General features: G+C 40.7%; 1 protein-coding gene across 11 annotated transcripts in view; it reads left to right on the forward strand.

Annotated features, from left to right (window-relative positions):
- The window catches only part of ATP8A2 (ATPase phospholipid transporting 8A2), a 591,936-nt gene that overhangs the window by 422,522 nt on the left and 154,095 nt on the right, over positions 1–15,319 (forward strand). The gene's annotated exons all lie outside the window — the stretch shown is intronic.

The raw sequence follows: 15,319 nt of genomic DNA on the forward strand, positions 1-15,319 counted from the left end.
CCTGTTAAATACTGATAGTGAGAGAAAGTGCACGCGGAGCCAATTTATATGACCTATTCTTTCAATTTCATTAGACCTCCTTTGCCTTCAAGAGTCCCGAAGTCTCTAAGTCAGAAAATCAAGTTTTCTACTTCTAGCCCCACCTCAAAAGGGACATTCTAGCGGAATCATTTTCTTTTAACTCTGAAGCTTTCCTGTGATTCATCTTTATTCATAGTGGATTTAATTTATTTTGGAATGGTTTTGTAAGTAACAGTTTATAAATATAAGAGTGTCGTATGTAGTTTTGTCTTAGAGGCTGTGACAATTTGGTGATAGAAGCAGCCCTCTGTATCAGGATGCACTGATGATGGGGAGCAATGTCAATGAGCGTAAGAATGGTTTTGGCAATTGTCTTCTTCTCCCTGAGCCTAGCCTTTCATAGGTAGGAAGAGACAGCAGATAGCCGGGGCTGACCACAAGCACTCTCTCTAGCCTCCTACCCTTTTTTTCTAGACATCGCACTGTGATCGTGACTCCAAAGTGCTCACTGTTGGACTATCAGAAGTTTTACAAGATGATCATTTACTTGCCTGTTTCCAAAGGAACTAATATAGCCCCATTTTGCAGTAGAGACAATGTTTTTCTAATCCTGGAGTTATGACCATGTGCTTTGAGATTGCAGCTTGAGGTTTATGGTGGAATTACTATAGTTTACCTAGATTCCATTAGGTAAATCCATTCAATGACCTAATGTGTTCTATATTTAAAAGGAGACAGACTCCCAATCGTTACTAGTCTACCTAAGAGATATCACCAAGTAAACTACAAGTTAGCTTCTGCCACCCATATCTGCTTTCCTCAAATTTCACAATTTGCCTAGCAGCAAGCCAATAGGATGATTTTTTTCCAGTTTTTGTTATTATCACCATCATCATTAATGTCATTATTTCATTATATTTACTGAGCCTTCAGCATAAAGATTTTTTTTTTAGTTGTGTTGGAAACATTAACCTATTGAGTGAAACTGTTTAAGTTGAAATAAACTGCAAATATTAAGCGTATTTAGCATCGAACAACAGAAGGCCATTGGCGTTCTAGTTCATTAGTTGACTTCCTCTAACAAATTGAATGAATATTTTAGAATTAATTTTTAAATTCTCACTATTAGTACAGAGCAAAAATGATTGCATTATTGCTCATTAAACTCATTCATATGATATTTATTGTCCAAGACACTATGGTAGATTCTAAGGGTGACAAGTAAGAGAACCAATGTGGGTCTTACCTTCAGAGAATCTGTAGTCTGGTCAGGGAGATTAGATTCCCACATGGATGATTCTAGAACAAGTTAGAAAATAACTGTCTCAAATAAAATACAGGTAAAGTGCTATTGGATTTCAGAGGGCTAAGAGAGAAACACCTGTCATTTGGGAGTCTTAATGGAGGTAACATTTAGGCTTTGCCTGAAAGACCAAGTGGGATTGAGATGTGTAGAAGTGGAGGGAAGAGCCAAGCAAAATGGGGGACTTTAGGGCAGGTGTGGAAGGTGGTCAGAAGTTCAGTCCTTGAAGGGAGTAAGACGGGGAAAAGATGGACAAGGTCGGTGAAAGCTGGGTTGTAGAGGGCTCCGACCCTGAGCTTAAGAAACTGCAACTTCCTTGTTTAGGCACTGAAGAGTCAACATAGAATTTAGATCAAGGAGGGTATTGATCAGAGCAGTTTGGGGAAATGACTCTATCAGGTCTTGTAGGATGACTGGTAAAAGGAGAACTGGTGGCAAGAATCTGGTTCTGTCTCTGGGTGTCCAGGGGAGAGCTTCAGGAGGTTAAACCCAGGAAGTAGGAATATGTTTTGAGAAGAACTTATTCATTCAGCAAAATCATGGCATATCTGTGATGTGCCAGACACAGAGAGTGCAATAGATATCGTGCCCTCTGGGGCCTTACATAAGGTCAGGTTGATGATCAGGAATTACATATGTAATTGCTAATTACCAGCGTGCTGCCAGGCTGCGCATGGAGCTTATAATACAGGGACACAACCTGGTCTAGTGGATCAAGGAAGAGTCTTCTCCAAGGAAGTGATATTTAGGTTCTTGAAAGAAACGAGTAGAGGGTGATCAAGTGGGGCAGGAGAGGTGTGGGTTTAGGTGGCGAGAAAGAGCATTCCTGGCCCAGAATAAGCAAGCACACAGGACCTGTGCTGCCCATCACCTGAAGAGGCCATGCACGGTATCTCCCAATGGGGAGGCCTTGGATTCTAGACTTTGTTCAGCCTCTGATGAGCATTTCAGGACACTGAGCATCCCTGGCCCTGGGCAGTAAATGTTGGTACCCTCCTCTCCCTCTTTGCCCATCCTTGTGCCACCATAAATCAAAACACATCTGCACACATTCCCCACATCTCCTCTCAGGTCAGCGACAGCACCCCTGGTTGAGACAGCTACGGCAGAGAAGTTAGGTGAGGTAAGATCACTAAAACCCAGGTGGGGACGTTTTCTCAGTGAAGGGTTCGAGGAAGGAGAGCTACATGATGGCGTTTGCCTCAGAATAAGATACGACTACTATGTAGAGAAACACATAAGGTTTGTCAAGAGCATGGGGTATATTTGGGGGAGTCGGGCAGGGGGAGTCACTGGTAGAAATCAGGAAAGATTGCAAATTTGAGAAGACCAATATGGCCGCTGATTGAATTACTTATTTATATATGCTGATTTACTGTTCTAAATATAAATGAGTTCTTGTTACACTTTGAATTGCCATTTAGAAGAATGTATTTACCTCACCCCCAAAGAGGCATAGGGACGTGACTCCAATTTGAGATAAACTGCGGCACTTTCAAAGCTTGGGGACCCTGATCTATCTGAAAAGCGCCCGAGGCCTCCCTCCACCCCCAGGTCCTGCCCACACTCAGAGCCCTAAGGGTGGTTTTCCCTGACCAGAGACTAGGGTCCCTCGAGTAGCTTCATTTCATTGTTTCGCACTGTGTGGATTATATCACAAAGATAGTGAATTTTACTAGGAAATTCTCTCCACTCTCCACAGAGAGAGGCTTAGGTACAAGATCAGTGCTATTCACTGTAGGCATATAATTCTTGGGGAGAAATATTTTTGAGAAGGTGTGAGCACGTTGTTCATTCCTTAGAAAGCTTCCAAGAATTTTGCTTTGCTTATTTTTGAGTGCTTTTGGATAGACTTTTCAAAGCTCTCCTTTGCTGATGGAGTTTGTGATGATTCATTTCAAGTTTCAAAATAAATTTTTCCACTCAAGCAGTTCAGTAAATCAGATTTCTTCCAACCATCACAACCTTATGCTTACTCCCATGGCCTGCCTGCAGCTCCCACCCTTTGATCTGAAAGATGACTCTAGGTTAAAACTAGAGATGTCACCTTTGCAGGGACTGAAATTCATCAAGAGCCTTGGTGTCAGGCCACACTCAGGTTTTCCACTGGTCTATCTAGTCTGCATATTTGAGCAACCCTCCTTGAAGTGGAATGTGGTTATTGGCAAAAGGACGTAAAATCAGTTTTGATTTTAATAAAGGAAATTTTCAGATTTTTCTTGATGCATTTTAAGAGGGAGGTGATGGGAAAGAAAATATACTTACCAGCAGAGAAAAATTTCTAAAAAAATTTGTTCTCAATGCCTCACAGACCACACCCTGGAAACCATTCCCACCCCTTTTCAGAAGAAAAAAATACCGTATGGATACTTATTGTATTTTTACTGATTAAGCAACAGAGTCTTTCAACATTTTTGGAGAAGGCTATTTTATACTTTTTAATAAATGTACTACTGTAAGATCAGGCTTTTTTATAAACTGAAATAATAGTGTACGTATATAGAATGAAACGTAGCGTGCTTCTCTCTGCCTGTGGCATTATTGGGTCATTTTAGCTTGAACTACTTATGACCTATACCTGTTACTGTAAATCTGGCTATTTTATATCATGTAAATCCTGATGACTTGCATCGTTTCATATTAAGCTAAGTTTGGGCAAGACTGCCATTGTTCTCTGAGATTGAACTTCTTAAACTCATTCATTAAAGAGAAAAAAGATAAACAAGTATGTTCCCTCTGCTGGACCAGTCCTGGTTTCCGGGCATGCAGTAGTGTACAGAACAGGCAAGTCCTTGCCCTCACGGCACTTACACCTAGAGAAGGCAGGATGGAACAAGAAGTGTTACGAAAGAGGACGGTCACGGTCAAATAGAATGTATTCTGAGAAAAGCTAACCTGGTCCTGGCTTTAAGAATTGCTTCCTGGAGGATGTGACAACAGAGTTGAAGGTGAGTAGGAGTGAGCTAGGTAAAGAGTAGAGAAGAAAGGGTTTCAGGTTGTGGGAATAGCGTGGAGTGAGAGGGTGTGATTCCAAGTGAATGAAGGCATATGTGGATGGAGGATCAGGGGCCAAGGTTGTAAGACACAGATTGCCTTGTGATTATAAGGATGGAGACAAAGAGATCAGACCTTTCCGGGCCTTTTGGGAGTAGCGAGCCTTTTGTAGTGTAAGTTTAGTGGAAGCCATTGATAAGTTATAAGCAGAGAGCCATGTATCTGATTTATTTTAATGTAACCACACTGGCGAGGATGATTGTTGAGTCCAGTTGGTTGGCTGGTGCGTGGTCTGGGGTAGTGACAGCAGCAGTGGGTGGATTAAAGAGCTGCCTACTTAGGAGGGAGAGCTGGAAGGACCCAGTACTGCATCAGTTAATACTTCCCTGATCTGCCTGATTGTTCTATGTCCTGCACCTGTTAGGAGAGTGTGCTGTTGCAGTTACGTAGTTTACCAACAAAATACTGTATTTTAAAATAAGGTATGTGAAACAATAAGCCAACATTTTGTTCCCCTTTAAAAGTCGCTGACCATACTGTGTACAGATTTTAAAAGATCTAAAATAAATGAAAAAGATCCAGAGATAAACATTAAATGCTAAATGGGACAGAAAATGGGAATAGTACCTCCACGGGGCCTCTGCCATCTGGAAGCTCCTGCTGAGAGGACAGGGTGGCGTGGAGGACATTCATAAAACCCCGAAGCATATGAATCAAGGAAATGGAACTTGGTCGCTAAAAACTGGAAAGACACAACACTCTGGAAGCTTTGTAGATTTACACAAATGAAACTACAGCTTATAAATCTAAATAACTGGTTACCAACTCCATTGTTGTAATACACTTAAAATAAAACCAGGTTTTCAAATTCAAACTGTTTTTCCCCGTTTCAGTTTGTTTCACGCACACTGAGCTGGCAAGGTGAAGCTCTGCTGCTGCTCTGCCTTATTCTCTGTAGCCTTGTTCTCTGGAAACACAGATTGGGTTGGTAGGGCCACTGTTTTCATTCAGTTAAATATTTTGTATGTTTCAATGTCTCTTTTAGTAGACTCTATGTTAAATGTATTTTAAACAGTAGGGTTTGGTTTAATGTTGTAAGAAATGCAAGCCAGAGTCCCCAAATTTCACCCTTATGACTTTATCAGGAAGTCGAATCACAGTGTACTAGCCAAGGTGGGAATAGCTGTTGCAATAAACGACCCCAAATCTCAGGGCTTAACCCAGTGAAGGCGTATTTCTTGCTCATGACCCCATCAAAGGGAGTAATGCATTGTTGGTGAGTGTACTGACTATTTTCTTATTCTGATGCTCTGGCATTTGAGTCCTGATCCTGGAGAGACTGCCCCTCCCAGGGCTAGCTAATGCCTAGAGAGAGCAAACAACCCTGCTGCAAGCTTGTCTTTGATATAAAGACCAACCAGTCTAGAGCCACACCCCCAACCATCTCCTTCATCAAACTCTCACACACTAAGCCAATATCCCCCGTGCCCTAAATCACCCTGAGGCCAGGTACCAGATAACTAGGGATCACCCTATAACCCAGAGCCTGTTGGAATTATTCAAACTATCCAATCCTAAGCTCACACAGCATCCCTACCCTGCCTTGCCCACTCTGTCCCGTGAAAACCCAATAAAGGCTCTGGGCCATGCTCTCTCCTCTCCTCTTCTGCCTCCTGGCTGACCCTGCTGCTTCTCTTTGTGGTCCTGCATAACGTCCCACTTCTCCTGTTTCCAGGGATCTGTGAGCATAAACTTCTTGCTTCATGACAGTCATTCCCATGTCTGTGTATCTTACCATACTTGATTAAAACACACCCTGGGTCCATTTCATACAGCAGGGCTCCGTTTAGTACATAGGCCCCTGAGTTCACCCATAGCCTGAACACTAGGAGGGGAGAGAGCTGGGAGAAGGATTGCTTGCTCTTAACCATTTCTGGCAGGAATCGGTCCATGTCTTTGGCTCATGTCTGATTGGCAAGAACTAGTCACGGGGCCCCACCTGGGTACACAGGGCTGGGGAATATCATTTAGCTGTGCACCCAAAAATAAGAAAGGAGTCTGTGGTCTCACTAGGTGGCTGTTTGACATTGGCCAAGTTTACTTTCTGTCATTTTTACTTTCTTTTTGCAATCTATTTTTAGTAAACAAAAGTGAAAAAAGAAAAAGATTGAAATTTGAGTTTCATATCCTTAACTTTATCCGTCAGAAATGGGAGTAGAAAGGAGAAAATCCAGCAAGAGGCTTATATAACCAGGAACTTAACCCAGGACTGGTTGTGAATGCAATTATAATCACTAACACTTGTATAAACTCTACCTTTTATAAACTCTCTCCAGGATTTTATACCACTCTTTATGGAGAAAGGAAAAAATAAATTTTCTCTTCATGAATACATCGTGTTGGAAGCAGAGAGAATAGTTTGAATTACAGTACAGGCATTTGAGCAGGTTGAGTTCTAAGAGCTTATTTGTAAACTAGTTATTTGAAACTTGGAATACATTTTCCCTCTTGATATTACTCTCATAGTAGCTGGTTGGCAGCGTAGCTTGTCTGAGCCTCTGGAGTCTTCAGAGGCCCAGAGAGTGAGGTGGGGAAAAGAGACCTTGGTAATATTCTGGATCAGAATTTTCTGCTCTGAACTACTGCTGCTGAAAGTTCCTGAAGCAAAAGTGTGGGAGAGAGAAAGCAGGAGAAACTTGGCATCTGCTCTCCAACCAAAATTCTTGGCAAATGCCTTGATGTCAAGGGAATGGTGCCACTTCCACCCTAACCTCCCTGTGGAGTGAGGTGCCTGTGGTGTTCAATTCAGGTGTTCCATGGCTTCTTACTACATTAAAGATACACATCTAGATGCACCCCATCTGTTTTCTTGATTATTAAACCCTGTCTTTCCTGACCGTACAGTACTATGCTGTAACTTTGTCTTCAGATTTTGCTTTTTGTCAGAGCCATTTCTGAATACATTTTTGTGGTTTCGCTGGATAATGAGGTAATGTTTTTAACAAGCATTTAATTGAAATGGCTTCTTTATGAAATGTCATCAGCCTAGCCCTTTGGAATATTGTAAAGTAAGTTCCTTGATCATTCATCATTCTGTTTAGAGAATGAGACATACGTTTCTTACAAATTGTGGGTTTTCCCACAGATACTTTCAAAGAGGTTTTTGCATATAACATTTTTGGGCTGCCATTACTAATGTGGAGGGCCCATTTGGTTTTGTCTCAGTTGTTCACCATAGTCTGTTTTAGTGACTGTGTTTCTAAACCGCATTTGGCTAATCCTGCTTTATGTTGGTCCCTGAATCCAACCAGATTTTGCAGATAATCTAAGTCTGCAAGAACAGGCTGATCTGCTGCTGTGGGTCGGTGGATTCTGAAGCCATAGCATTATATTGGCCTCTAGGAGAATGCGCTGGCTGTTCAGGACAGTGTTTCTAGCTCTGTCATTTTGTAGCACTTTGGATGTATAGTAGGCACACCATCATTATATTAGGTTTTACATCATATGTAGCCACAGTCAGATCATTCTAAATGTGACTCAGTGTTTTATCAAACAAAGCAGATGGGGAATTTTTCCTGCTCTTTCAGGTTCTTTACTGTGTGGAAATCCTCCCCTGGACTTTTGGGACAGGCTACACCCTCCTTTCTCATTTCAGCTCTCATCTGGATGAATCTGATCTTGATTTGCAAAAGGCTAACTGAACTCAGATCGTTCAGTTAAAGGCCAGCTGTTGTGATGCAATAGGCAGCTTAATCCTTCTTACCTCTCCCCTTGCTCCGTTACGCCTTTGTGTGCTAATGATGGGTTTCTGTTGGGAAAGTGCTCAGCAGCCTGCTGGGTAAGGTGGGAAAACAAAGCTTTGGTGAGATCACATCTCTCCACATGCACTTGTGATGGAGCTCTTTTATAGGGACCTTTTTAAAGCCTTGCATGGTTTGGCTGCTGCTGACCTCAGGTCTGGCACAAACCACCGTGGTCCCACCCCCACCTCCTGCAGCTCACCGTTCCGTCCTGACGGGGCAGGTGTCTACCTCCTTGCCTCTGTGGACTGCTCTTTAATGCCTGAATTGTCCTTTCCCCTCTCACTGCCCCCTTCCTCCCAAAGATCCATCTACACTACCCCATCCTGCTTTGAACTACTGTTCTTACTATTGTCTACACAGAGGGAGTTTAAATAACGTTCTGAAGGTTGGCCTGGGGAGCCCAACTACTCACCTTGGTTTGGGGATTATTTTTCCCCTATCAAAAAAAAATCAGCTGAGATTCTAAATATCTAACTAAAATAAAAACAGCCATATTACAGGAAAGATGTTTTCTTGAGTACGGTAATGGAATCACACCAGTTCTAAGATTAAGCAAAGTGGGAAGAAATAATTTGTCAGCAACATGCTTCAGGAATAAACTGGACAATCGAAATGGGCTTTTCTAGCCTCAAATTCTCAGCAAGCTGTAGCTTATTAATGTGTTCATCCTCCAACGATTTCTTAGGAAGTCTGCTCTGTTCTTCAGGGGTATGTTACTGGCAAGTTTTAACAAGGAATGATGCCCACAGGCATTTGCCTTTAAAACAGTTGACATATAACCTGTAAGAGAAAAGCTATTGCATGGGAATTTCCCCAGCACAGTGTGCAGAGAGATGATGGTGACTTGTTTAGAGGATGCTTTATCTTCAGAGGCTCTTGGCATGTCCCAGAATCTCAAGTTGGTTTGGGAGTTTCTGCTCCAAGGAATAAATTATTTCCAGATGGTATTAGTTTTGACTGGGGCAGGAGATACTCTTTCCTATGCAGAAAACTGAAACGCAATGTTGAGTTACCCTTCCAAAATGATGAACTGAAATATTAGGTTTATCCTGTCTTCACAAATAGTTGCTTTCAGTGTATTCAAATTACCTCAAGTGTAAACATTTTTTGTGATGCCAGTAGCATTTTACTATCATCACAAGTTAAAAATCAATCCATTATAAAGCTCTAGGAGCTACAGTTGGAAATGTCCTTTAGGTTTCCCTGTCTATTTCTTCTGTCCGTGCCGCGTCCCCAGTCTAATGTTCATAGTCTTAAGGGTCTCCATGAGGTGCTCTCTTCGCTTTAAGTGAGCTCTCAGTCCCATAGATAATCAAAGAGTTTGCCCCCTTTTAAAGGCCATCAAGCGTTGTGAATTGCATCACTTTGTGCTAAAGCCTCTCGCTGTTTCTCGGTGCTGGTCGTGTAAACACTTAGGTCCCACCACATGCTCTCCTGCAGTCTTAGCCTGACTGGAGAGAACGGGGCTCTCTTCATACATGAGGCGCTCTTACGTCAGGATGTGTTCTCTGTACTTCTTCCAGCTAGTCTTTTTTCTTTCCTCGAGTGCTGTGGTTCGCAGACTGGGTGATTTCGCCCCCAGGGAATATTTGGCAATGTCTGGAGACATTTTTAGTTGTCACATCCAGGGTGTGGGTACTACTGACCTCTAGTGGGTAGGGGCCAAGGATGGTGCCAGACATCCTACAATGCACAGGACAGTCCCCCACATCAAAGAATTATCTGGAAAAATGTCAGTAGTGGTGAGGTTGAGAAACTCTGGACTGATGAAATGCCCACGTTAACTCAGAATAAAAGCTCAGGTCTCAGGGGCTTCCTGCTGCTCCCCGGATTTGTGCACTTTTTATGTATATTTCCTTCTGTGGTACAGAATTTCTGTCACATCAATCTAACTTTCTGTCCACTTTAGTTCTCTCCGAGAAAGTTCTTTCCCGTTAGGTGTTGGTATTTCAAAAGAGTACTTCCTAATCTAATTATTTTTCCTCTTGAAGTTGTTTCCCCTTTTATTCTTTAGAGATCATTTTTCTAACTCAATGAAAACAAACTCATTTACAACATTTACAGTTTCTTACTAACTGCGTGACCTTTTGCATACGATTTAACTTCTCTTTGCTGCCCCAGTTTCCTCCTCTGAAATATGCAGATAATACTACTATTGCATATCATCTGGATTGACATGAAGACTCTTCATACTCTTCAACTCTGGGGGCTTGGAGTCCTACCGGAATATTACATGTATTAGTTTTATATGTCTTAGAGAATTTTGCATGTTAGTGAGTACACTAATGTATGGAAAGTGGTTAGAGCAGTGCCTGTCATGTAGTGAGTAACATGTTATCTATTTTCGATGTGGAATTTATGTTGTCTAACAATTTTCTGTTTATTTTGTGTACATCCATAAAATATGAAACACATTCTAAACCCTCCATATTAGACAAATGCTTTGTATATTTATTTCTTTTGGTATATGAATCAACCAAGATTTGAAATATTGGCTTTAAAAGGAAACTCAAAAAGTTGTCAAATCAAATTGTAAACTTTGATTTTCAGCTTAGTCTCCCACCTCTTCCAACTCTTCCATCTGATTAGAGTTTTCTCTAGACCCCGTTAGAGCCGAATGAACTTCAGGGCACTCAGACCACTGCTCTTCTCAATTAAAGTGCCTGTCCTCCGTTCACGAACACGTGGGATGGGGCTGAGACTGGGAACTACATCCTAAGCTCAATCAAATGGGAGGAAGATCCGAAGATCTCAAGTTTCTCCCATTAAATACCTTGAGCTGATTGAGCACCTAAGAATGTGGACCTTAGAATCTTGGAATTGTCTGTCTGAAAGGAACCATAGTGATAATTGAATCATCATCCTCTGCATCTGATAGGAAAACCCCTTTTATCGATGTGGAAACTGGGACTCAGAACCTAAAATTTTAGAAGTCTAAATAGTGGCAGAGCTGGAAGAGGAGAGCAGGGCTGGAACAAGGGCTTCTCACTCATTCCTGGGGTTTTTTCTAGTAACCCAACTCCTTCTCTCCACCTCACACTTCTAAATATCCTTTTGTTTCCGTTCTGAATAGCATCACACTTTATCTGTTCTTCCTTCATGGATTTAACATATTGATCACTTCTTACCAAGTTTTCCTGCGCTACTCTTTTCCTAACTATTCCTGGATTAATGTGACCAGAACCAGTGTTCTCCATCTCAAGTAAATGATACCACTGTTTCCCTAATTACTCGGGGAAAAAAACCTTGAAATTACCCTTGATTCCTCACGTTCTTTTCCACCCCACATCCAAATCATAAACAAATGCTATCATCTCTACCTTCAAAATATGTGCCAGTTTCTATCACCTGTTTCCACCTCCAAAATAACCACTATGGCCTAGAATAGATTGTCCAACAGAACTTTCTGTGATGATGGAGACGTTCTGTATCTGTTCTGTCCAATGCAATAGTACTAACCACATGTGGCTATTAAGCATTTGAAATGTGACTAAGTGTGACTGAGGAACTGAATTTTTTTAAATAACAGCTTTATTGATATATAATTTACATACGATACAATTCATCCATTTAAAGTGTACAATTCCATGGTTTTTAATATATTCACATAGTTGTGCAACTATCTCCTTAATCAATGTTTGAGCATTTTCATTGCCCCCAAAAGAAAGCCCGTACGTACTAGCAATCACTCCTCATTTCCTCCGAAGTATCGTCACCTCCTGGCAATCACTAATCTATTTTCTGTCTCTATAGATTTGCCTATTCTGAACATTCATACAAGTAAAATCATACAATATATGGCCTTTTGTGACTGGCTTCTTTCACTTAGCGTAAGATTTCCAAAGTTCATCCATGTTATAGCATACATCAGTACTTTGTTCCTCTTTATTACTCACTAATATTCTATTGTATAGATATACCACATTTTATCCATTCACTAGCTGATGGACATTTGGCTGTTGTGAATAATGCTACTGTGAACATTCATGTACAAGTTTTTCTATGTTTCATTCATATATTTTTATTTCTCTAGAGTATGTACCTAGGAATGGAATTGCTGGGTCATATGGTAATTATACACAACCTTTGAGGAACTTCCTCACAGTTTTGCAAAGTGGCTGTATCATTTTACTTTCCCACCAGCAGTATATGAGGGTTATCATTTTACCACATACTTGCCACCTCTTATTATTATCTCTCTTTTTTTTTTTTAGATTTTTTTTATTTTTTCCTTTTTCTCCCCAAAGCCCCCTGGTACATAGTTGTGTATTCTTCGTTGTGGGTTCTTCTAGTTGTGGCATGTGGGACGCTGCCTCAGCGTGGTCTGATGAGCAGTGCCATGTCCGCGCCCAGGATTCGAACTAACAAAACACTGGGCCACCTGCAGCGGAGCACGCGAACTTAACCACTCGGCCACGGGGCCAGCCCCCTATTATCTCTCTTTTTTATTATAGCCGCCCTAGTGGCTCAATGATATCTCATTGTGGTTTTGATTTTATATTTCCTTGATGGCTAATGTTGAACATCTCTGCATGCACTCATTTGTACATCTTCTTCGGAAAAGTGTCTATTCATATCCTTTGGCTGTTTTTAAATTGTTATTTATCTTTTTATTGTTGAGTTGTAAGAGTTCTTTATATATCTAAGTATAAGTTCTTTATCAAATATTTGAAAGTACTTTCTCCATCCTGCAGGTTGTCTTTTCCCTTTCTTGCTGGTGTCCTTTGAAGCACAAAGTTTCTAATTTCGATGAAATCTAGCTGATCCATCTTTTTCTTTTGTCACTGTGCTTTTGCTGTCATATCTAAGAAACCATTGCCAAATAAGGCCGTGAAGATTTACCCCGTTTTATCTTAATAAGTTTTGTAGTTTTAGTTCTATGATCCATTTTAAGTGTGCTATTCAGAGGCATTAGTTACATTCAGAATGTTGTGCAGCCATCACCATTATCTATTCCAAAATTTTTTCATCACCCAAAACTGAAACTCTGTACACATTAGGCAATAACTCCTCATTTTCCCCCTCCTCCCCAGGACTTGGCAAGAACTAAATTTTTTGTTTTATTTTGATTAATTTAAATATAAACAACTGCGGCAGCTAGTGGCTACCACATTGGACACAGCTCTACACACCACCAGCATCGCCCTCCTGGATGTATTTCCAAACTGGCATTGCATTTATTACTCCATTCTTGGTTGTCCAAGATTTATTCTTCCATAAAAGCTGGACTATTCCCTTAAGAGCATAACTCGTACCATTTCACTCTGCTCAGAATCCTTCTGTGGTTTTCTAGCACAATTAGCCAAGAAATCCAAACTCCTCACCATGGCCCACGTTAATTTGCCCCTGTAACTGAGCACTCTCCCAGTGTTTCCAGCCAAAATGGTCTTTGTGATGGTCTTTGAGCTTATCCAATGCTGTCTATATTCAGACTGTTGGCAATTCCTCTTCTCTCTGCCTGGAATGATCTCGCTCTAGATAATCATGTAACTCATTCCCTCATACTGTTCAGATCTGCTCAAATGTTACCTTCCCAAAAAGACTTTTTCTGAACTCCCTATCTAAAACAATAGCCCCTGTCACTCTCGATTCCATTACCCTGCCTTATATTTCTTTGTAGCGTTTATTACACCTGACATTTTACTGTGTATCTGTTTGTGTATTTATGTTCTGCTTCCCCAACTATAAATGTGAGCTCCTGAAGACAGGGTCTTTGCCTCCCTGGTTCCCATAGTAGTACCTGGCATAAAGTAGACTTTAAATAAATACTTGTTGAGTAAATGACAGAATAATGTTACCCCTTTCAAGGCTATAATCTCTGTTAGAATCAAAGGAATGGTCTCCTGTCTAATCTCAAGTGTTTTTGATTGAGGCATGCTTTTAAAAGTGTTGCGTTTATCAATTTTAGGACCAGTTACTGAAAAGTGAACCCCCCCAGTTTTGAAGAACTGTTTGCTAATACGTCAATGTGTTGCTTTCTTGAGGTTAATTTAGCCTCTCTCTTACTTTTTGAACTTTTTCTCTGCTTCCTTTTATTGAAGTCCTGCCTAAGCTTCTAGTCTCTCTCCACCACCTCTCCCCTAGGCTTTGAGGTCATTCCTTTTTAAGTCAGTGGCCATATCTCTCTCTGTTCTCCTGGGATGAAGGAAACCCTCAGATTAGGTCTGTACCTAATGCAGCCCATGATGTTGCTTGGTGGGTTAATCTTTCCTCATCCACAAATTTACCTATCTAGAATCAGGAGAAAGGGCATGCCGTGGAGCTGGATCCAGGGCCACGCAATTTCCATATTGTGCCTGTGAAGCTACTTGATCATTACAGTGTTTCAGAAAACTAAACAGATCTTGATTCTTTAATAAGAGTTGGAATCTTCAACAAGCACATGGATAAATTGGCGAGCCCAAATATGTGTGCATAGCAGTTATTGGGTTGGAAATTTGAACACAAAAATCCCTATACACTTGGCCTATAGGACACAGATCTAAATCTGAGTATAAAAGAGAATAAAAGGAGATTGGCCGTATCATCCAAAGAAACCATCCTGATCTTAAAACAGGCTTTGACCCCTCCGGATAAAAACCAGATTTTTCACAGCAGGCTAGCTGACATGAATTAGACAATTCTATTAGAGTGCTGCCTTAGTGATTGTTATATATGTTGTAATAGTCATCCATAACAAAGAAAAAAGTGGAAAAGACTTGAAAATTAAAGCTTCAAAATCCTAGTTGTATTTTCCAGACGTCTCTCATTGGATTGTCTGCATTCCCCAAATTTATAGACTCCAGAAGTTCATGTAGTTGCATTTCAGAACATGAGTAGTGAATACCCTCCAAAATTCTGAGTTCAATAATTATGAATTGATTTTGTATTCCGGTAGACATCTTCTTTTATTGGCCTATAATTTCAATTTAGCAAAAACTAAAAATGAGTAGTAAATGAACACTTGGAAAAGGACTCATACTGACATTAATAAAGAGATTGAGATGTTTTTATTCTATCCCTTTTTTTTAACCCAACAAAGGGAGATTTTAATCTTTATAAAAAAGTAAATTTCAATGCAGATCAAGTGTTTGGTTGTTTGGTTTCTTGGAAAGCTAACTTTGTTCATTTGCTTCATTTGCAGAAAATGTAAGATGGAAAAAATTCAGAGTTAGAAAGAGAAGGCATTAGAATCACAGATGATGCAATTTTCGAAATT

This window comes from Equus przewalskii, chromosome 16 (genome assembly GCF_037783145.1).
Source record: "Equus przewalskii isolate Varuska chromosome 16, EquPr2, whole genome shotgun sequence".
Classification (NCBI taxonomy): Eukaryota; Metazoa; Chordata; class Mammalia; order Perissodactyla; family Equidae; genus Equus; species Equus przewalskii.